The sequence below is a fragment of the Panthera tigris genome, chromosome D1 (assembly GCF_018350195.1).
Source record: "Panthera tigris isolate Pti1 chromosome D1, P.tigris_Pti1_mat1.1, whole genome shotgun sequence".
Lineage (NCBI taxonomy): Eukaryota > Metazoa > Chordata > Mammalia > Carnivora > Felidae > Panthera > Panthera tigris.
The window spans coordinates 59941485-59960103 of NC_056669.1; the positions used below are offsets into that span (position 1 = coordinate 59941485).

At 42.2% G+C, this 18619-nt stretch overlaps 1 protein-coding gene across 4 annotated transcripts in view; it reads right to left on the bottom strand.

Annotated features, from left to right (window-relative positions):
- TRIM21 (tripartite motif containing 21) overlaps positions 1–18619 on the bottom strand; it is a 145997-nt gene that overhangs the window by 125408 nt on the left and 1970 nt on the right. Inside the window, exons 2-3 of one of the 4 annotated variants that reach the window (XM_042957961.1) lie at positions 6650–6758; positions 4350–4705 (exon numbers count right to left, since the gene is read on the bottom strand). The exons of the other annotated variants lie outside the window; for them this stretch is intronic. The gene's annotated coding sequence lies outside the window, so the exon portion shown is untranslated. The remainder of the gene's footprint in view (positions 1–4349; positions 4706–6649; positions 6759–18619) is intronic. 4 annotated transcript variants of the gene reach the window in all.

Here is an 18619-nt window from a genome sequence, read left to right on the forward strand (position 1 = left end):
TTTCTGGGGTAGACAGGGCCCAAGTTCTCAGAATTAGCCAGCACATACTGACATGAGTACCTGTGGGAATGGTTTGGGGAGTATTTGATCAGGAACAATAGGATGTAAATATGTAAAATTAAGACTAGATGAAAAATTCAACCTGGAGGCACTTTCTTGGCATGTGGGATTTATTACCCTTGCGAACACCCTAGGAGATTGTGCAAACTCCCTGTTAGAGTGGCTCCTTTAAGCCTGAAAACAATGGCTAATGATAAGCAAAGTGAAAATGCTTAGGTTGTCCTGAAAGAAGGTCAAAATAAAGATGCAGGTAATCATATTGTAACAGATTGTTATGTAATGACAGAAGACCCATCAGAAAGTTATGTTCAGTTGAACACAAGACACAACATCCAAAACCATCATAACTGGTGATACAGGCACCAGTACCACTGAGAAGTTCAATGGTGGCTCTCACCAGGTCTGATGACAGCAAAGGTAGTTCTAGTTGTGGGCTCATGAAGATCAGTGGGGATAATGGAGAAATTGAGACCAAATGGAAGCATTTGACCACAAGTCAGAAGGCTGAAATTACTTTAAGAACTGGTAAAGTCAAAGGGGCTTGGCTCCAGGGGATTGTGGAGCTGTTTTAGTGTTTTGGGCCCCAAAGGCTGAAACAGGTGGGTAGCCAGCAAGGCTCTGGCTTACCATCTAGAAAAACAAAGTACAATGGATATAAGACTAGGGATGGTCATTGCAATAGTCAATCTCTTGCTCAGTTTCCAGACCTGTACTGATTTTCAAGATCTAGGACTCATTAACCCAAGAGGTACCTGGATCCCTAAGGGGAAGGACTCAAAAAACCTCAGTTCTATATCATGATTCCCTGAACTCTTCTCTAAAGAGAACTATGGTCATTTAGGCAATTTTACACTAGGAAGAGAATACCTAGACATTGAAGACTGATACTGATAAACTGAAAGAACAATCATGGTCCCTCTACTGGAGTTGGGGCTCTGCTCTAGGTAGTAGAATCCAGTCAGTAAGGGGTCTTAGAGAAAGTCCAGTTCTCAGTATGTCCTGATTTCATGAACTTACCCAGTGGTCACTTCTTCAGCCACTTAGTGACTGATTAGAACTATTAGAATTGGAATAACTACCATATGGCATACCTGGTCTGTGAGGGAAGAGATAGCACAGTGGGGAAGGCCAGATAGAAGTCTCCAAAATTTCTCTCCAAAGTTAAAAAATGCTACTCAGGTCCATGATAGAGAATTTAGCAACCGGGCAGATGTGATGTTTATTCCAGTTTCAAGAGGACTGAGAAGTTTCCATTCACATGGGATAGGCAATAGTACTCAGCTTCCCTCAGGGGCATGTTAACTCTTTTTTTTTTTTTTTTAATTTTTTTTAACGTTTATTTTGAGACAGAGAGAGACAGAGCATGAACAGGGGAGGGGCAGAGAGAGGGAGACACAGAATCTGAAACAGGCTCCAGGCTCTGAGCTGTCAGCACAGAGCCCGACGCGGGGCTCGAACTCACGGACCGTGAGATCATGACCTGAGCCGAAGTCGGATGCTTAACCAACCAAGCCACCCAGGCGCCCATGTTAACTCTTTATACCATAATATAATCCTAGAAGGACTAGACCTCCCACAGAATATCGCAATGATCTACCAGTGACAGGTTGATTGGGCAAAATACACAAGAAGTGGACTGTGAAAGCCTTAGACACATATGTTCCAGAGGAAGAGACAAATACTGAGAGTAGTCAGTAGCCTAGCATTTCAGTGAAGGTTTCCAGGGGTCCAATGGTAAAGAAATGCTTCTAAAGTGAAGATCATCTTGCAAATTCTATACAAGGAGAAAACAATGCATGGTAGGCTACATTTGATTCTGGAGATAATGTATTCCTCACTTAGGAATTCTGTACCAGAGGACATGGAAGGCTTCCAGCTTTGAGTGGGCCCAGAGCAGGAAAAGGCTCTATTGCAGGTTCAGGCTGTGGTGCCAAACATCACTGCCACATAGGCCATAGGAACTAGTACACTCAAGTGTTAGAGGTATCAGTAATGGGGAAAGAAACAGCATGTAGCTTATGGAATTGTTATTACACATGCCCTAGTATTTAAGTTAGGCTGTGTCACTTACAGCAGAGAACTGTGTAACTTGATAACTCCTGGCATTTTGTTAGACCCTGGTAGAGACAGAAGATTTGGCCACGGGACAACAAGTGATCACGCATCCAGAACTGCCCATTAGGAGTTGGATGTATCAGACCTAAGTCAAAATTAGACAGGTCCAGCAGCAGTGAGAGATGGAAATGGTTCATCCACGACCAAATCTAGGAAGATCAGAGGGCAGAAGCATGAGCAGGAATTCCAGAGTCAGGTCATCCAGAGCATTTGCAGTAGTTCTTCTCCTGCAGATCACATCAATGGCCACATGAAGCGGTCTGTTACACCAACAGGAAGAAAAAGCCAGAGACTGGTTTATGTTTTATGGGTTGGGAAGGCATGACCTAAAATGGATGGCAGATGCATTATAGTTACATACAGAGGTGGCCTTGAGACTTTGAAAGAGTGGAGAATCAAAGTTTCCTAGTTGGCAGAATTTCAGGTGGTACAACTGGTCATTCATGCTCTGTGAAAAGTAAAGTGGTCCAAGAGTCATCTCTAAGTCCTTGGGCAGGGGCCTACAAAGTAAGAGACAGGAGATTTAAGGTAAAGAGGTCTGAGAGAAGGATGGGGGTTGGGTTCAAGTTGAGGAGTTTTGTATCTGTGTAAAGCGTACACCAGAAAAGGCTCTGAACTAAGCCACTGAGGCAATTCTGCTGGTTGACATTCAGTGGTCATCTCAGAACTGGTGTGATGGGTTATTAAAGTAGCAGCAGTGACAGCAAAGGAGACTGTGTGGGCTCAACCAAGTAGATTCCTACTGAGCATGGAGTTCAATGCTGAAACCCAGACATAATACTATTATTCAAGGAGGCCCCTTGGCAAGTCAGCTACTTTGAAGGTTTGTACTGCCAGTGATATGTACTTATCCTGGGTGTGGATTTTCCTTTCTTGTCTACGAAAGCCTCAGCCAGCACTACTTTGAAGGCTTCCTGAATGACTTATGGGAAAGAGATCCCACATTACACAGTAACAGAAGAGTAGACATTCTTCACCATAGGATATGCAGCATAGGGATCATGACTATGGGATTCACTGGAAGCATTAACATTACTTCACTAACCAGAAGCAGTTAGACTCAATTCTGGGGCAGTCTTCTAAAAACACAAATGAAAAGGCAGCTCAGAGGCAGCACTCCACACAAAAAAGTGGCCATCCTTTAGGATGCTGTATTTGCATTAAATTAGATCTCTATCTGGTGCTTGGTCCCCAATAGGATACAGGAGTCCAGGGACAAAGAGGTAGAATCAGGAATACGTTACAGTCTCAATCATCCACTAGGGGACTTTTGCTTCCTATCCCAGGAAATAAGGTCTCTGAATGGTTGGAAGTCCTGATCCTCAAAGGATACAGCAAGGGTTCTGTTGAACTACAAATTATAGCTGCCCTCAGGCTACTTAGGACTCCAGTGCTTAGGGACCAACAGGTAAGAGTTACTATCCTGGCAGGAGTAACTGACCTAATTGAAGAGGCAGTTGCTTTCACACAATGGATATGGGGGAGTTTGTAAATGAGAAGCAAGATGATCTATTGAGGCATTTTCTAGTGCCCATGCCCCATTATAAGCATAAGTGTACATGTGAAACAATCCACAAATAGGAGTATGATTACCAAGGGTTCAACCTCCTCAGGAATGAAAAATTGGGTTGCTTCATCATCAGGTAGGCCACCAAGATTTAAAGTGGTTATAGCTATAAGATTCCTCAAGATTCAAGATTTCTTGAGGGTGAGAGGAATTCCAAATAGACAGTGGAAGGAAAAGAGTTAACAGTTGTGGTTCTGATAGGAGTTTCAGACTGGGGTTGTAGTTCTACTGGCCTTCCTTTTCTAGTTTACCCACAGCAAAAGAGGCCCATGGGAACTATGGGGTTGCTGCTCCCAAAATATGAAGGACACCTGTACCATGCAATAAATTGTGGTGACCATGAAAATATGCTCCTCAGATCTGATTGCAGGAAGCATATGTGACTAAACAGCTTCTATCACACTGCTCAAGTCCACGGCCCTGCCTGGGTTCCACTTCCTGTGGGGTGGCTTCCAACCAGTGAATGAACATAGCACTAATAATGCAGACTTATTCTTGTGAGACAGTGGACTTTCCTTATGGGTGCCCTTTGGCTTAAGTATTCCTTGTGGCCTTGTCAAAACTTTTAGAAATGCACTGAAGTCTAAGACCTTCCTTCCCTTCTTACCTCCCTCCTGCACAGAGATCAGACCTGCATTGTAAGCTTATAGTTCTTCCAGCCTCAGGATTCCTTTGTATCTTCCTTCATGGGCATTTCCCACTGAACGAATCTCTGACACGTGTAATTCCTTCTTGACATCTGCTCTTCAGAGAACCTATTCTAACACAATTATGGGGAGTGCCGCTGAAAAATGTTCAGTTCATGTTCACAAGTCAGTCCTGTGAGAAGGGGTAATACCGCTTATGGACATGAAGACTTTTATGAAGATGGACTTTCCGAAGACTTCTCAGATGTTCAAAGAATGAAAGCCACGTAGCCATTACAATCCTCAGCACACAGCTCAGCAAGTCTTCTTCCTTACCCTAGAACAGAATTCATGGGGGGAAATTGTAGTACCAATATAAATCTGAAAGACCTAGCATCAGAAGTGTCCTATAGCAATTGAGTTCAAAGTGTAGTGTAAAGGTAGAGCTGCTCCCTTGATGTTACCATAGGCACTCACGATGAGGCTTTATGGGAAGGGAGACTATAATAGCTGAAGACTGATCTAGACTAATAGACTGATGTTGTTACAACCCGGTTTCCTCTATTTTTCTCTTTAGCAGTTTTTTTTAGTATTTTTGAGAGAGAGAGAGAGAGAGAGAGAGAGCGCGCGCGCGCACAAGCGAGCAGGGAAGGGGCAGAGAGAGAGAGGGAGACACAGAACCTGAAGTAGGCTCCAGGTTCTGAGTTTCCAGCACAGAGCCAGATGTGGGGCTCGAACTCAAACTGTGAGATCATGACCTGAGCCGAAGTCGGACGCTTAACAGACAGCGACCCAGGTTCCCCCAGCAGTTTGTTTTTATGTTGAGTCTGGTTATGGGTAGAGAGTCTTTTTAGGTTTCCATTCTAAGCTACTTCTCTCTCCCAATTCTTGGACTCATGAGAATTTAAGGGATACATTACCAACCACTTGGCCTTGTAAGAACAAGACTTCTGAACATCTCTGGGTTCTTAGAGTAAGCAGAAAAATATTTCTGGAGAAGCTTCAGCCACTTGGCTGAATGCTGATTGTGTGGACTGCTTCAGTTGTATCTCTTATGTGGAGGTCCCATTCTCTATCTGTTCCCTCAGGCTGTCCTCCCCTCAAGCTTTCTTATAAGTCCACTCTTGGACTTGTTACCTGAAGGGACAGTCTCAGCCCCAAACAAAGGATTAATATTAAATCCTTTTTTTTTTTTTTTTTTTTACCCATCCCTTGTGACAAATGGTGGGACTTCTGTTTCATATACAATAAAAATGGCTTCTTATTCAGACTATACCTCTATCCATGGAGTGGTATTGAAGGATTTGTGTTAAGGTTTTAGGGTGGTTGTAAGTAGATGTATACACAAGTGAAAATATTTTCGAAGTTCTGTAATACAGTATCACACCCAAGTACCTCCAACATAAAGTCCTAGGCAGGCCTATTAGAATCACAAGGATAATCATGAAAACTATTAAAGATTGAGCCCTGAGCATCTTTAATAGTCTTTTTGGGTGGGAGACCTATGGTTCTCTGAGATTAAGATGGTTGACAAGTATAACTGCTGCCTTCCTTCCCCAAGATCAGTCTCAAAAGGTACCCTATATAGGAAACTATAATAGAAATTCACACCCTGGGGAAGGTTGGAATGGGAAGGGACTGGAAAGTTTGTGGGGGTAGTAGCATTGGCCCGAGACAAAAGACAGACACCCAAGCACTACTATGAGACAATGCAATAGATAATGGACTATAAGAGCTTGGGTCTTGTTCCTCCCCTGCATTGCCTTGGAATAATTGGTGCCTAGTTAACACTTGTGTGGATTCCTTTGTCCTTAAAAGTCAAGTCACAGCTGCAGAAGAGCTCTGTGTAGGTGGCTTCATTGAGAAATAGGTAGGGCACAATTAACTTTAACAGCATCCCCACCCTCAGACATTCTCAAAACTGACAAGTTACCCAGGAGATTTCTCCTTTTAAAACTTTTCCATAGAGAACATGAAGTTTTAATTTTGGGGAGGAGGGGAAAGATTTACTATCTATATTTGGTGCCGTGGGCTCTTTGTTTTAGGATTAGTATACCTGCTCATTGGTGCTGGGAATCTGCAGTGCCATTTGCATTGTCTAATAGTCAATACTTCTAGAGAAGTCAATTCACAGGCCAGAAAATGTTTGAGAAACAACTGTTCCAGAAGGCAAACAACCCGCTAATTTAAAGTCCACCAGAAGCAGATTAGAACAGATCAACCACTTCTAGAAGTGGTCCCACATTTGGATTAGTACGCTCAAGACAAAAACAGATTTTACCTGGCATAAGGTTGACTTTATAGATGTATATGGGACAGGAAACAGCAGCTCACCATCCTCAGTCTCCCTGGGAAGTTCCCCAAACTGCAGCTTCTCGGACTTCTCATCCCTATAGCAGTGTGAAGGGTTAAGGATGATGCTAAAAGTGTTCTATTCTGCCTTGGTATAGATCATGGCACTGGTTTCCTATGGAAGTCTTGTTACTTCAGTTACACAGGCCCAAGACCTGGGTCCCAGACCCTTAAGTCCAGGTATAGTCTCACAGACCAGCAGACTCAGTAAATAAGACAATCAGTTCTTTGTAAGCAGTCTCTTAACTCATTAAGATAATGAAACAGGCCTTTCAGTAAGTCTAGCTGGAAAAAAAACATCAGATGGAAGATAATTGGATGCCTACCTTATTCCATATACAAAAATAAACTCCAGGTTTATTAAGGACTTAGATGTGAAAGTAACTTTAATTCTTGGTAATGATATATGATTAAGTTTTAGGTCTTAGGATAGATGAAGTTTTAAAAACAAAGATTACTTCAAGGAAGTTAGGACGTTTGACTAAATTAGCAGAAAGTGCCTTAAATTGGGAGGTTACAGATGGGAAGACTCCTGATATATACAGAGGACTTATAAAAAGAACTACCAAGAAGAATTGCAAACCAAAAGAGGATGGACAAGATTATCAGTCTCAAACTTGAAGGCCACATCTTTTAGGGCAACCCAATGACTAAGCAGGGGGCGAGGAAACACTGTGGTCAATGTGGTCCAATTTAGGACAAAACTGAAAGGTCACTCTAGAAACAGCTCCTGGAGGAGTTGGTCAAAGCTACAGTTCGATTTTCATCCTAGCTTTTTGTCCCTGCCAACTTTTCACTTCCCTCCATGCAACACTCCTTAAATATTCTACACAACACTAACATTTGGTATTTGGAGAGGTTCAAGGAAATATATACTAAAAAGGTAACATGTTAGAATTGCAACATTTGGTAACATCGGGTAATGAAACCTTATCCCTGTTGTAGGTGAATCACAGATAGCCCCTGGTAGCAGTCTGATCATTAAGACTTACTGATGTATTGGGAGGATATACTCGCTAAAAGTAATAGATTGACATAGGAGGCACTTGTGAAAGGTGTTCTATTAATTAAGGTGTTCCATATCAAGCTAGGATGAAGACAACAGCAGAGCTACTCTATCTGTAGAAGAATCAAGATCAGGAGGTTAATGGCAGTTTACTTAATCAGTATTCATACTCCTTTGCCCTGTGTTTAAACTTGAAACATAGTTGATTGTCTTCTCTCCCGGGAGGGAAAAATTCAGAACTTTTAGGAAGAGTGCATGGTAATGACTCTACCAGTTCTCTCTCCCAAAGGGACCTACAGCCATTTATTCAGATACTTACCACTGTAAAAAGGAGAACTATTTGAGAATGTTTGACACAAGTCCTAAGTAACCCTCATAACCAGAAACCCAAAGATTATGGCCCCCCAGTCAGGACAGGGAAGCATAGGAGAACTAGGTAACAAGTGGATTCCTGGCCAATAGCCAGTTTACAGAGGGTCCTCTGATTCTGGGATGCATCTTATGATCATTCACCTTACCTGAATGTATAGTCAGAATGGATATACGTATCTATTCATGAGTTTGGCCTAGGAATCAAGAGGTATAGTAGAGAAGGCTGAAGCAAGGCCTTTGGAACTTTCCTCTTTTTCTGAATAGGACAGTAAGTGAAGATACTTTGTATTTGAAGGGATGGAAGAACTTAGTGATGCTTTAAAATGACCTAAAGCATGGGGTCACCTGGGTGGCTCAGTCAGTTGAGGTCATATTCTTGCAGTTTGTGAGTTTGAGCCCCACATGGATTTGCTGCTGTAAGTGAGGAACTTGCTTCAGATCTTCTGTCCCACCTCTGAGCCTCCCCTGCTTGTGTTCTCAAAAATAAACAGGACATTAAAAAAAAAAAAAAAACGACCTAAAGTCTGCGGAGGTGGAAGTCCCCATCACATCCCCATTTAATGCATAGTATGGCACCTGAAACAGCTAGCTCCTGGAGAATACTCCAAATGCATGTACTAGCCCCAACTAAGTGGTGTTGCCAGAGGTGTTCTCTGCTAGAGCACATTAACACGGTCATGTACATGGCACACCACCATTGATTTGGTGGATGCTTTTCTACAGGACAGGAGCTCAGATACAGTTTGCATTCACCTGAAATGAACACTGGGCACATTTGTAGTTTTGCCACACTATAGCTGAGATACCTGGAGCTGTGCTCTAATATTCTTTGATGATGAAAGTATTCTATACTCGGTATTCAGTTTAGTAGCCACTAACCACACATGGCTATTAAGCATTTGAAATGTAACTTGTTGGAGGCCTTAGGGTTACACACACACACACACACACACACACACACACACACACACACTTCAGAGCATGGGAAATAAACACTAAGAAAATATCTAAGTGATTCATAGATCTACTTGGTATTTCAGGACAAAAGCTGGATGGCTGCTGCACTATCATCCCACGCAAGAGTAACCTTGAACAACAGTGGAGAGGGGTACATCCTCCCAACAGGTTTAGCTTCTGTCAGTACTCCTCATTCTCCATTTTATATAAAAAGGGTTTTCATCTTGAGGTTTAAATACATAGGTGTATATACTAATGAGAAGTGGCAAATGGATTTACTGCTGGTCAGGCCTAGAAGGAGAAAAACTGAGGACAAGTTGGTATAAAGTAGAGATCTGTGGATGGGCATATGGGAGTAAGCTGAAGTATCTTTATAGAGAGTGCTAACATCCATCAGAAACCATCTACCAGAAGAACGTGCTAGTCCAATAGATACAATGGGAAGATCCTGCAAAATTAGTTTTGAGACTGGCACCTCATTCTACACCACTGTAGGCCAGAACTATGATGCCAGAAGTGTTAAGGTGGTTGCCAACTACCACATTAGACCTAAAGCCATGTTAAAAGTCCAAGACATTGCTATGGTGTCTCCAAACTTTGGGTCACAGAAGTCTATAGAAGATCCAGCTAGAAACCACAGGGGTGATAGCTTCTGTATCAATATGAAAAATCACAGCCTAATATACAGTTGCTATGTTAACCAGAAAAAGCATTTCACAAAGTTTAACACTAAAGAAAAAAAAAATCCTCAAGGTGGTTTTAGAGGGAACATACCTCTAACATAATAAAGGCTGTATAGGAAAAATGCACAGCTGACATTTTATTCAATGGCATAAAAGAGCTTTTCCTCTAAGATCTGGAAGACCAGAAGTCCACTCTTACATTCATTCAACATAGTACTTTCTCCAGTAAGGACAAATTTGGTGGGTATGCAAGTAGAAGAATACTCCATTTTCTGAGACAGAAGTTTATCTACTTACATTTTCTTAAATATGATAGACAGCTTAAAATTTATGCCGTTTAGTCACCCTGTATATATTATCCGAATACTGAGTTTGTTCTTTGGTTTCCAGCCCTTGATCCTCCTTCAGCCTTGTAGATTGACTTAAAGGAACCAAGTTCAAGCACCTATAATGGGGAGGAGTATTCCTGCCTCTGTCAAGGAGATTTATCCAACAGAGGCTTCCACATTAGGGACACACTGCCCCTGAAGTAGTTCAGCCCAAGACTGACAGGATGTAGCTAGTATCTCCTGTACTCTGGTACTCCAAGGTAGAAAAAGATTAGGATTTCTACAGCATCTTTGTCACAGGTAAAGGCATAGGAAGTGATGGAATGGGGGTTGAATGATAAACATTGCCTGGAGACAGATGACCACATTACTGCTAGAGGCAAGTAGGCATCTTCTGGAAGATTCTGGGATTTATGAACTTTAGGAGATTGAGACAAACCATAAGGATGTAAATGTAATTTTATAATTCTAAGTTACGATAGAGGACAGCACTTGTTAGACTAGGAAATTTCTGGGGACAAACCTAGGATAATCATGAAATATAGTCAGTATGTATTAAGTGTTTTGATAAGTTCATGGGGGATTGAAGCTAAAATAGAAGAAGAGAAATTGCCCTTAACTTCCAGGGCAAGGGAGTCTGGAGGAAAAGGAAAAGGATTTCATAGGGTCAGAAGCCCTGCTTCTTCAAACCTTAGACTGAATAGGCAGCTATACCCTCCCAGGGCTTTGAGTCCCAGATGAAAGTAAGAGCCTATAAACCAATACAGGTGTTGTAGGGATTGGCAGATGGAATACTTTTTGCTAACAGCTTAGTTTTTATCACCAGGCCAGGATTGCATTTTCAGTTTACCCATTTAAAAAAAAAAAAAAGTTTCATGTGATCTAGAAGTAAATAGGAAGGTATGGGACTCAGTTTCTAGAGCTATGCACAGGTAGGAAGCATTATGTTAGTTGCTCCAAGTTTATGGATTTGAGAGTCTTTTAGGAACAAAGGGATCAAACCTCACTAGCCTGAATATGAAAAGTAACAATGATTGGGGTTTAGGAAGTAGTTGTAAGTCAGGTCAGAAAAATCAGTATGCTATTACCCAGCTGCTCTCCTCCAGAGAGGACTATAATAGAGTTACAGTTGGTGATAGTTTCAATAGTTAAAGGCAGAGCTTTGGACTGGACAGGAGAGCAGGAGAAAACCCCTGTTCCCTGTATTCTTCCTCCCATGAGGGTTTTGGTATTGTTTCCCCAGAAGTGAACGTTTTAGTCCTTCTTGGACTTATTCCTTCCCAGGAGGAAAAGGTTTGATTGTATATTAAAGCTGACACTCTACTTTGATCTGGTGGCTTGTGCCTGTTCAGTTGTTAATGACATCCCCAGGAATGGGAAGTTGTTTTTGGTTTTGAGAGGGCTGATACTATTCCCACTTTAGAGAAACAAGTTACTGTTTTTGCAGCATTAATGAAGTCTGCTCAACTACTGGACTTCAGGTGTTCCTTTTAGGTTATGGAGCACAGTGGGCTTGGAGTCGCAACGAGAAGCTGCTTTTCTCATTGCCAAGTACCAGGAATCACAGGATCCCAAGATTCCTAATCAAGGGCCATCACAGCCTGACACAGAAGACCTCATTTGAGTTACACTGGATCCAGATCAACTTGCCAAAGGAAGGTAACTGCAAAGGAGGACAGTCTAACCCTGCTTGGTTGATGGTCTTATTAGTAAGTGTTAAGAGGCATTTGTGAGCTGATGTATTTAGTGATGGATCTTTGTCCTGGAATTTGAGTCTGATGACTGAGGTCAACCCTCAAACTTTTTTTTTAAATAGCAGCATTCCAGCAGGGGAGAAGGGCAGAGGGAGAGAATCTTAAGCAGGCTTCATGCTCAGAATGGAGCCCGATGCTGGGCTTGATCCCATGACCCTGGGATCATGACCTAAGCTGAAATCAGGAGTCTGATGCTCAACCAACTGAGTCACCCAGGAAGACAACTTCTCTTGAATTCCAAGGAAAAATACTTGGGATATCTTGCTGCTAGAGGAGAACCCAGATGTGAAGGCTGAGAGCCAATTTGGGTGCATAATTCCTTAACCATTTTTTTCCTGGTCCAATTCACTTTAAATTTTAGTTAATGAGTTCAGTGCAGTTCTATAAGCTGGTCTGATTTTCCTGCTAAGTGGACTGTAGGACTGAGTTGCTTCCTGAGTGGAGAAAAACCTTGGGAACATAGGATTTTAAGCCTCCACTACTGTACCGAACTCCAGACTGCATAGCACAGCCCTTTCTCCAAGGGACAGAGTAGTTGAATCTCAGACCTTCCTGGACTGGAGTCCCAGCTAGAACTGTGTGCTGCCCAGGCTACCACAAACATGGCATAATCCTTGACCTGCTTCCACTCTATCTGGGAGATCTGGGAGATCTCTCATTTCTGGTCTTTTGGGGCCTGGCAGGGTTTGTGGGGCAGGGGGGGGGGTGGTGGGAAGCCTCCTGCACTGGTTTTCACTTAGTGAGTGAATAGCCAGTTCACTATTGATCATACAAAGGTCAACATGTTCTCACAGTATAACGGTTGAGCAGGAGAAAGGACCTCATAAAGACATGGTTTAAGCAAAATTCCTCCAAGTGATAGCTGATAGAAGTCTTCCAGACTTAAACTGGAAGTGTGAAGATGTGGAGGAAGGACAGAGCTTGGGATTTCCCAGGAAATAGGAGAAAGTTGGTGTGGATTAGAAGTACTGGGGTTCCCAAATGCTAGTTACATTCCTTTCTCCTATAGGTACTTAGACAATTAAGACCTGTGAGCCAAGTAAACCTTTTAGTGCCTGGTACAGTTATAGACTTCTGAAATTCTTTACATTTACTCCCTTAGTTTTCATAACCACCTTGTAGTAGTATTAGCCTGATTTTACAGGCAAGGAAGCACTGAGGACAAAAGTTAAGCAGTTTCAGAGGATGCCCAAGTCCTAAATAGTAAAGCCATAAATCAAGCCCAGGTAGTCTGACCTCAGAATGTCGTCTTACCATAGAAATTAAAGTTTTGGTTTGACTGATTAAACTGGAGTATGGGACCAAGATCTAGAGAGATTCACTACCCGTCCACTTCTCAATCCAAGGTGAGTTTTTGACGGGCTGAGGAAATGCTAGCCTGCTTCATAAAGACACACAACCAGTCTTTCACCTATAGTCTACAGATGACCCCAGGATTAGAGACAATTAGAATGTGGACAAGTATTTGACTTTAACTCCATAAGCCAATAAATAGATCAATAAGCAACCTTTGGGGTGCCTCAGTTGTTTAGGGTCCAACTCTTGGTTTCAGCTCAGGTCATGATCTCATGGTTTGTGGGTTCAAGCCCTGCATCGGGCTCTGTATGGGCAGTATGGAGCCTGCTTAGAATTCTTAAGATGACTCGAAGACTTAAAAAAAATTAGCATCCCTTTTGTAGGGGCCAGTGAGAGGTTGAGAGAATTCAGGATTTCTTCCAATGCTGCTCACTTGAGTGGGGGTGTGTGCATATGTCAGTCTTCATGGAAATGGAGATTAAGTGATAATCCTTATATTGATCTAACAGTAGAGGCAAGCAGGAATAGGATTCCCATAATATGCCAGAGTTTTTAGCTTCAGAACACTAGATATAGTTAAGCAAAGTTCCAATTTCAGGAACCAAATGCAAAGTCCTAAAGGAATCTGGACAAGTCTGAAGATGAGCTTTGTGGGCAAGTATAAGGAAACTTTTGAACATTAGGCAGCCATTAGTGAGGAAGGGGACTGCTTATAAAAGGACTGTCAGAGGGATGTATGTTTATGTCTTGTATGGGCAATCGAGTGATTAATGTGTATTAAGTTGCAAGAGAGATTACAAATATGACCAAGCAACAGGTAACAGCAGCCAGCAGGAAAAAAAAAAAAAAAAAAAAAAAAAAAAAAAAAAAGAACATGTACTGCGTTTGTATTAACTATATACTCCCAACACCCACACTTCCACCTCCACACTATGGCTGTTGGTGCCACAACTCTATAAAGAGCTTAGAGTAAAGGCAAGCAATCAGAAGTCCACTTATAGGAACAGGAAGGAGAAAAGGTAATAGCTTACATCATGAATTTTTCTATTCTTGTTGAATATAGCCTGGAATCAAGCAATTTGAAGGTGGATAATAATGGGCTCAAGGATCTGTGCACTGCAGTCCTTAGTAAGGACCACAGGAAATTCAGTTATCCCACTGCAGAAAGGCCTTTAGTATAGGGTCTATGTGAAGGGAGTCTGGGCTTTGTTGTTCCAAAAAGGGACTGCTTCTTATCTGCTCAAGTGAAATCTTGGTACCAATCCAGGACATGCTAACTCTGGAGAAGCCTTTGATGGGAGCTTGGGATTGTCAGTTACAACAGCACTGAGAGCTGAAGATGTAGTCACCATGGCATGTTATTTTCTGAAGAGTGACTGTTCTCCCTGCTCTGACCTGGATTGCTTTAACAAAGCCAAACAGCATGAGTAGAAGACTGGTTTAAACATCCCAAGTTGAACCCAGCTGAGGAGTCATCAGATAGGAACTGTAAACAAAAAGCTCCCAGGTGATCTGAGTAGTCTTCAGCTGAAGACATTCAGGCACACAAATTTAGTGAACCACCACTGAATCGTCAGCCTTCAGTTCCTATAGGACAAAAGTCCTAGAATAAGACCAAAGCAAAACTGTTAGCAAAACAGGAAACAAGATCTCCACTGGGCTTTAAGGTTTTGTTCATGAGTGCCAGCTGCTAAGATACATGTTAGGTTGAGCAGCAACTCCTCCCATAGCACTTCTGTGTTTGCTCAGAGGAATCCTTGAGGCTACCAACAGCTATGGTACCCTACTACAAGGGGCACTTTCTCCTCGACCCAGGTCTCCGTTCTCCTGGCTCTCACCTTCCCTGCTACAAACTCCTTCAACCTTTGATCCAGGCTTTTACCACCTTCCTTCCCCACAAGAGGTGAGCTACCACTTTCCACCACACTAATTGGCATGCGTAGGGAGTGGTTGGTTTGCTGTAGGACATCTTTATCTAAAGATCCTGACAGAATTGGAAACAGATCCTAAGATATCCCTTTTACGAGCCACAAATGTGAAGAGTTTTAATCTTACATTGGATCAAGAGATGCTCTCCAAGGGAAGGCAGCCACAGGTGAGGCTATCAGACTCTTCTGGGATGACAGTCTTGTAAGTGATGAACAGTACCTGTGAGTTTCTGAATTAAGGACACAACTCATCCCTTCAGACAGAATTAACTTCTCATACACTTGAGGGAAGAAACTTTAAATCCCCTTTGAGGGATAGACAAAAGAATACTATTGGAAAAGGCACTTAGGTTTCACTTCTCAGTAGGTTCTCAATGCATTTTATGGCTTCTTCTGCCGGTATCAGGACTCATTCCTGGAGTACAGAAGTAGCCTGAGCATGAGGGAATGAGGAAAGTTTCTAGGGTCAGCATCACAATCCCATCCCCTATAGAGCCCATATACATTCCAGGATCTTGTTGCTTAAAAATATTAGGAGGTTAAGTAGAGACTCTTCAGGCAGAGAAATGTCCAAGCAGAAAACCCTATGAGAAAATGGGGTTTTGAAGTAGAGATTCTTACAGTATCTGTAGGTTCAACATGAGGAAGTTTAAAAGGGAACTCTTTTGGGTCTAGGATCCCACAAACACCTGAATGTTGGTGTTAACAGTACTGTTATGAACAACTTGAGTCTAAAATCCAAGGGCAGGAAGAGTTTGAAGAGAGACCACTTGAGAAAGAATCTCAAGGACTGGAACAACTATGGGCCAAGGAAGAACACAAAAGGACCATGTGCCTTTATGAGGACGAAGTAGACACTAAGTCATGAATTTGAAAGACAGTTGAACAATAGGAACAGGAGAACTATTCCTCAGTAAAAGCCATTCCCTCAGCCTACCTTTCTAATTCCAGCAACACAAATTGAATCAGAACCTAAATGAACACCAAAATGTTTCTAAGGTTCAAGCTACCTGTTTGAGAGGAGTCGAAAGAATTAAGAATGTTCAACAGCCCTTGGTCCTGAAGAAGGGCTTTGTAAAACATGGACTTCAGGCAAAGTAAGTGTCCTGTAAAATTCTTTAAACATTAGGAGTCATTTCTTGAAGTATTTGGATGGCTCAGAGGCAGAAAGTAGCTACGAATTAAGCCTAGTGAAGGCATTAGAAGGACAATAGGTTATACAGAGCTTCCTTCTGATGTGTTCTTTTTGACTCAGAATAGGAAAGAAAATAGCTAGTAACCCTATCAAGGATGGGGAGATTAGCTTTAAGAAGAGATTACAGCAAAGTTAGAACCAAGGCTTGAGCTAATCAGAGAAGGTCCTTTCTTCAGCCTTGCATTGTAAAAGATACTAGGTCTATGAGTTAGAGATACCCTTAAAAGCAGCAGAATAAATTTGAGAAAGACCTCCCAGCCATTAGCTAGTATCATTCCAGCTAGATGGGTTCTTTGGGAGCTCTTACTAGTCCCAGATTTTCCAGCAAGCCCACAACAGGGAAGTAAAGGAAGCCTGGATAGGAAGAATGAGCTCCACCTGGACTAAGAGGTAGTTTCCAGTTTTGATCAGCCCAAAGCGTCTCTCTCAACCCAGTACTAAGTTTTGTTCTTCTGTTAGAGAAAGTAAAGAAAGCTGAATTTACTGCCTAGGTCTCAACTTCTTGGGACATTTTGTGATTAGTGAGATAAAGGGAACTAAGTCTAAGTATCTTATACTCTCTTGTCTGTCTTTCCCACAGCCAAACAAGAAATTCCCCATCTCTTAAAGGAGACAAACAGAAAAGCAGAGAGAAACGGACACTGACAGAAACGAGAAACTAACTTTGCTAGATCCCGGATGCTCTCCTGCTACTCAGGCTCGGCGAACCTGACTTTAGTCAGCAGCATAAATACCCTAGGGGACTCCGGAAGGCTCACTTAAATAGAAGGTGAGAAAACATGATTCGCCAGTGTTGGAGGCTGGACGTGATTGGTCAAACCAGAGCCAATAAGCTTCCTGAATCTTTTTAACCATAAGTAAAGTAGCAGCCCAAGATAGGTGCTGATTTTTATTTTTGATTGGGAGACCCCTGAGTGTGTACAGCTGTATGATAATTAACTCTCCAACATTTATTGTCAGGATTCACAAGGAAAAAACAGTTGCAACTGACAGAAATGGGTTAGAATCTTAAAACAGCAAATAAACTCAGTAAATAGTAATAGTACACCATTCCACATGAAAAACATTAAATTTTCTTTCCGTATTACTATAGAGGAAGACCCACGTCATGTTCCTTTATGTGTGAGTAGAAACCACTGCCAACGTTCTTCTTTTTGGGTCTCAGTGGCCCTAACGCTCTTTCTCCAGAAACATGTTTGGGCAAGACAAGAATGTGTAACTAGTGACCAGTCACTTCATGGTCTCAAACAGATGTCTCCGCTTGATATCAAAACCCACTTTTCATGTCTTAGAATTTTTCTCAAAACATCCTCATCCTTAACTCCAACCTGTGGAAAACTGGTGAAATCTCTAGCAAGCAGCAGAAGTACCATTACCACCCTTACCCTGACAAAACCACCTTAGTAGAGGAGTGCCCATGCTGCCTGGAGACTACTCATAAGTTTATGGTCTCCTCTCCAGCAGCTGTACCAGCAGCATCACCTGAGACCTGTTAGAAATGTGAATTCTCGGGGCGCCTGGGTGGCTCAGTCGGTTAAGCGTCCGGCTTCGGCTCAGGTCATGATCTCACGGTTCATGGGTTCGAGCCCCGCGTCAGGCTCTGTGCTGACAGCTCAGAGCCTGGAGCCTGTTTCAGATTCTGTGTCTCCTTCTCTCTGTGACCCTCCCCCGTTCATGCTCTGTCTCTCTCTGTCTCAAAAATAAATAAACATTAAAAAAAAAAACTTTAAAAAAAAAGAAATGTGAATTCTCAATATTCTGAATTAGAAACTCTTGGGATAGCACTCAACCATAAGTGGTTTCACAAGCCCTCCATGTGGTTCCAATGCATGCTGCAGCTGGACAACTACTGCTTTGTACCAATTCAGTCAGAATCCTGGGGGCCATGCTGCTTTCCTAAACATCAAGTGTATCTTTTGTAAGTCTGTCTGGGTGATTTCCATGTGCAGTCAAGGTTGTTGACCACTGCCTTCATTATGCATGGATTCAGTTACCATCTCTATGCAAGCTGGAAGTGATTACCAAATCTTTAATTCTGGTCCAGGCCTCCCTCATCTCCCTTAGGCCAATATATCCAACTGAATTCTAGAGAACTGATTATGGGTAGGGCTAGGTGTTCAGTGCTTTACAATTTACCATTTCATTTAATCCCTGAGAGGTAGCTATTTTTATACTCCTTTTATAGTTGAACTGAAGCTTTTAGATATTAAATCACCCACTCAAAATTAAACATTTCATAAGTGGCTAATCCCAGATTCAGGAACACACCTTGCTTGCTGAGCACTATATCATTGTATATGCTACTTATCAGAAGTTCATCACTACACAGAATCAGCTAACTGGAAATGTGACATGATTGAGTGACAGAAAAGAGCCAGA